The following is a 6000-nucleotide window of genomic DNA, read 5'->3' on the forward strand; positions in this document are numbered from 1 at the left end:
GCTGAGAAAAGATGTGGAGCTTGGAACCATGGCAGTCCTGCCAGCATTTCTGACCCAGTGGCTCTACTCCTGTAGCAGATAGACTCATAGTAGAAACAAGATAGGTAGAATCTATGTACTCAAATGAATACAATTTTGCCTTCCCTCTAAGGAGACAGTTGGAAATGACTGGAGATCATTTTAGTGACGGATACTATCAGAATCTAGTAGACACAGGCTCGGAATGTCAACTAAATATCCTCTAATGCACAAGATAGTCCCCCAAACAAATTGTGGTCTGCCTCAAAATGAGTGTTGGAGTATAGAAATTCTGCTCAAAGAGGACCTCTTCAGACTTCTGTCTTCCTCAATTATCTACAAGAGTTTATTCTCCACATCACCACTACTGGGATACTCCTCCTCATGGCCAAGGGTACAGAAAATGGCCCCACTAAGTTATTCTATTAATTCAGATATTTCCAGAGTCTAGGTAGCAATAAGAATGAGTCTGGAGTAAGATGGAAAGTAGCACTGCTGTGGTGATATGAAACATAAGGAATAATGGGTACTGTGGCAAATTAGAGCCTGCCTTGTCCATCTGTAAAGGCAGTAGTAGCCTGTAGAGATTCAATGTATCACTCCTGTCCTCCACCAGTTCATCTCTTTTGTGTTGGTTGCTTATTTGGCGACATAACATATATGTACCAATTTGGGAGAATTACATATATATTGATTATACCCTAGGACTTCCCTTTGATAGTTCCATACATGCATATTATGTACTTTGATTTTAAAAATACCTCTCTGTATTACTCTTTCATATTCTTTTCCTCTCTTTTATTGTCAGTTGTGGGGCTTGAACTCAGGGCCTGGGTGCTGTCCTCAAGCCTTTTTGTGCTCAAAGCTAGAGCCACAATTTTGAGTAGTTAATTGGAGATAAGAGTCTCATGAGGACTTTTATGCCTGGGATGATTTTACACTGAGATCCTCAGATCTGAGCCTCCTGAGTAGCTAGGACTATAGTCATGAGCCACTGGTGCCCGCCCACCCCTTTCTTCCCCTTTTAAACAAGGTGGGGTTTTTTGTTTTGTTTTTGTTTTGCCAGTCCTGGAACTTGAACTCTGGGTCAGAACATTCTCCCTTAGCTTTTTCACTCAAATCTGGTGCTCTACCACATTAGAGATTCATACTCTTTTCTCCCTGGGCTGACTTTGAACTATGAATCTCAGATCTCAGCCTCCTGAGTAGCTAGGATTACAGGCATGAGCCACCAGCACCTGGCTAGCCAGCAGTTCTTGGCTCCTTTTAAACAATTGTAATGGGTTTTATTCTAATTGTGTCTGAACATATAAAGAACTTCGGTCATATTCACTTCTGGGTTCACTCTCTCTTCTCCCCCTCTGCTCTCTCACTAGTTCATATCTCCAAACAGTTCCATCATTTTACACTGTGTCATTTTTTGAACTTTTAAGATATATATTCTATACATGCACCAATTTAAGTGTTCAGCCCAATGAATCATCAAGATAAATTTGAAAAGTAGTTGGAGGACTTAGCCTAGCAAATATCATGACTTAACTATAAAGTTACACTAATTAAGACAGTATGGTATACATTCTTGTAACTGATAAGCAGATTAATGGCTCTCCAAATGGAGAGTTCAGAAAGACATCCACATATAAACAATCTTTTGATTTATAATTTCAAAATTCAGGATAATTCAGCACCATTTCAATAAATGGTGCTGAAGCAATTGAATACCTATATGGGAAAAAAGGATCTGGAATCCCTACCATGCACAAAATTAATTCAATATGTATTAGAGATCTGATTATGAAAGGTAAAACAATAAGGCTTCCAGAGGAAAGCATAGGATAATATCTTCATGAATTTCATAAAGATTTTTCTTTTTTTTTGCCAGTCCTGGGCTTGAGCTCAGGGCCTGAGCACTGTCCTTGGACTTTCTCAAGGCTAGCGCTCTACCACTTGGGCCTCCGCACCACTTCCAGCTTTTTTGTATGTATGTGGTACCAAGGAATTGAACCCGGGTCTTCGTGCATGCTAGGCAAGCACTTTAACCACTAGGCCAAACTCCCAGCCCCATAAGATATATATATATATATATATACATACATATATATACATATATATACATATACATATATGTATATATATACATATACATATATATATATATATATATATATATACCACTAGGCCAAACTCCCAGCCCAAATTTCATAAAGATTTTTTAAACAACATAGAACACTAACCAGAAAGGAAAAGATTGATAAATAGGATTTCATTGAAGTTTACCTCACCTTAAGCAGCATAGAGATTGTACAGACATTAATATTTTTGTACTTCCTTATTTTTTTTCTTGACAGTGTTTATGAGAGGGACAAACAATGTGGATATCTATTTCTCAATTATACATTTTTCTCCTTAGCAAAATAGCCAGTCATAGTCACTTTAAGTTTTAAATTGCATTCCTTCTTTCTTTGGCTGATAGACACAATTAAATGTTTTAAAATATGACCCAATCAACTTTTTTAATTGGTCTCTACTACGTGTGGAGCTGACTTGGCTCAGGGGAGATCACAGCTTTCCCACTTTGTTCTCTGACCAGAGAATTTTTCCGCATCCATGAATGATAATCTGGAGACCAAAAAAGTCAGCTTTCAGCTGCAGTGCGACAGAAGACATATGGAAAGAAACTGAGTTGAAAGCCTTAATATTCTGAGCTCATTAATGTCTTGCTCCTTTACTTTCTACTTCCTTTTCAAGTTGATTTTTGTGTCTTCTTCCTGGCACTGTTCTTGCTTAAGTGCCTTGTAGTCCAGTTGGCAGTTGGGGGATAGTTTCTACTTGTCACTTCTTGTGACCCTATTCAATATGAGCGATCTGAAGGATGCTACCTGGCTAGCATAGCATAGTGGTTAAAACTATAAGGTCTGGAGTTAGACTGTTTAGATCCAAATTCTCACTCAGATACTTAGTATCTGGTAACCTAGGGGCAAATTCCTTGCTTTTCTATGCCTGACTTCATCTATAAGTTACCCATAATAATGTGTGTGTAATACTTAGAAACTTCAGGGATTCCTTGGTTGACAAGGACCTTCATCAGAAAATCGTATTCAGGAGGGTCTTAGACATCTCAGAACCATCTGTACGGGGAAGAAATTACTATGGGAAGCCATGAGGACTGGGTGGAGAAAGTGGGTATTTCTTTAGCACCCAAAAGAAGGCCTTTTTGCAAATAGAGGATTACCAGTCCAACAATGGAGAAATAGACATTTATAAAGTATCCAGAGGTTATGTCAAGCTTGTCTAAAGGGAACACAAGACCTCATTCCAGGCAGAATTAGCATGGCGGCTGGGGAAAAATGTTCATTCTTCAGTGTACAAATTGATGCCGTGTCATAGAATCAGTGCTGGGCTATTTGTTCAGCAGTCACTTTGCCTAACCAGTGGGTGTTGGAGGATTAGCAGAATGGCCAAGGGTAAGAAAATTGAGGAGAACATGAAGAAGTTTGGGGAGAGGCTTGTGGGCTGGCACCAGGGAACTCATTAGATATCTCACATTATATGTCCCCATGTCCTTAGTCATACATGCTGGTAAATGTAATGTGAGAAGTCTAATGGGGAGGACATAAGCCTACCTGGAGACTAGCCTATACATCATCCTTCTCAGATGAGAGTGAGTAATTAGACAGACATGGCTTTAGGAGTACTGGGTTGTCAGGCACAGAGAAAACAGGAGGAAGAGGAAAGAATTGAAGGCGGCTTCAGCAAACCACTAGCCACTGAGTTCCACAAAACAGGTGTGCTTAAACACCTGAAATACCAATCACACCTCGAAGTAGAGTCTTGTGTGCAATCCTCTAGTCTTAGCAACCTGCATAGTTAAAATTACAGGCATAAGCCACTGGTTGCCCAACAGCTTCTAATGGATTTCACTATTCTGTTTTTATTCATGTATATAAGGTGCTTCGATCATATTCATGACCCCTCCCCTTCCCCTTTTACTCCTCCTCTTCTGATCATTTCAGCATAGATTTATACCTATTTGTCTTTCTCTGTCTGGCTTATTTACTAAACAAATTGGTCTCCAGTTCTATCCATTTTTCTGAACATGAATATTTTTGCTCTTATATGTTTGAGTAATACTATATCAATATATACCTATACATGTGTGTACACACACACACATACACACAGTTTCTTTTTTGCACATATTTTTATTGTAATTAATAGAAGGGTTACATTATATTCACCATTTTCTTTCTCCATTCATAGTTCTGTGGGCACCTAGTCTGGCTCTTGTAAGTAGTGCTGCTATAAATATTGGCGTGTGGGTGGCTCTACTGTATGATACCAACACTCCTTTGGATATATGCCCAGGAAGAGTATAGCAGAATCATTCAGGAGCTCTGTCTGTATTTTTTTGGTGACTCTTCCATACTGATTTGCATAGCAGATGTATTAGTTTACATTTCTACCCACAATGTACAATGGTTCCACCACAATGGTTCCTTTGCTCCTACATCTAGAATAGAATTTGATGTTGTTTTCTTTCTTGATGTTTGTCATTCTAGTTGGACTGAGATGAAATCTCAACATTGTTCTAATTTGCTTTTTCTTTTGGCTAAGGCTGTAAAAAGAAATCTAGCACACAAATAGACAAATAGGCTGGGAGCAGTGGCTCATGCCTTTAATCCTAGCTACTCACGAGGCTGAGATCTGAGCATCATGGTTCAAAACCAGCCCAGGCACTAAAATCCATGAAACTCTAATCTCCAATTAACCATTAGAAAACCAGAAATGGCACTGTGGCTCAAGGGGTAGGACGGTAGCCTTGAGCTGAAGAGCACAGGGACAGCACCCAGGCCCAGAGTTCTAGCCCCACATCCGACAAAAAAAAGACATAGACCAGAATAGAGGACCTAGAAATAAGCCTATACAACTACTGATATCTGATTTATGACAAAAACATGCAGTGAAAAGACCGTATCTTCCCACCAAAGTGTATTGCAAAAGTGGGTCAGAGAATAGATAACAAATAATAGTACATAGTGAATTTGATCAAGTATGTCTGGAAATGTTAAAACGGAAGTATTTTGTACAATTAATAGTTATAAAGATAAATTCTTAGTTGTGGAGGTGAGTCTCTTGTCACACTGGTGGGTCTTACTCCTCTCAATACAGCATGTGCCTGGGACATATGGATTTCATATTAGCTCCGGATACTTGTTTTGAAACACAGATTTGTTTTCTTAGGCCATATTCATACATAAGCACAAATTGGCTTAACATAATAGCTGAATGAAAAAAATCAGAAATCCATTGTTCATGTTTTCCAAAATATAATTCAAGATTTTGTTACATTCATCTCATAACTGCTATCAGTTAATGATTAAAAATCATTGACTGAAGTAAAATTCACAGAACATGAAATTAACCACATTGTTAAGACATCAAAAAAAAAGAGAAACATGTTTTTGGAAACCAAAATAAGAGTGATCCTTGTAATGGTGGCAGAAAACTGAGCAGAACTGAGTTCTGCAATTATGGAAAAATTAGAATTCATGAAAGCCCTAGCTATTTAGTTGAGACTTCTAAGCAATATATTGAAGGAACAGTTTGGTTAAATTTTATAGTAAGATGTGGGAGGAAAGATAATTGAGGAAAGGATCATTAGACAAAATGATGCTTGATAATTTGGGAAATTTTCAGCCTGTGAAAATTCAAAGGTCCAAGTGTTTGGTCCCATACAGGCTGGTGAAATTCAAGGTATGATTCACACATTCATGTAATCAAGTCAGGCACCCTCTAGAAAGCATAGGGCATTATTCCTCAACCATCTTAGCAGAAGCAGAAAAAAAAGAGATGTTTTTCAAAATAGTTGTGGTAGCAGGCATTGGTGGTTCATGTCTTAACCCAAGCTACTCAGGAGGCTGAGGTCTGAGGATTGTGGTTCGAAGCCAGCATGGCCTGGAAAGTTCTGAGAATCTTATCTCC

Source organism: Megascapheus bottae, chromosome X, assembly GCF_031878675.1.
Source record: "Megascapheus bottae isolate mThoBot1 chromosome X, mThoBot2.hap1, whole genome shotgun sequence".
NCBI classification, from domain to species: domain Eukaryota; kingdom Metazoa; phylum Chordata; class Mammalia; order Rodentia; family Geomyidae; genus Megascapheus; species Megascapheus bottae.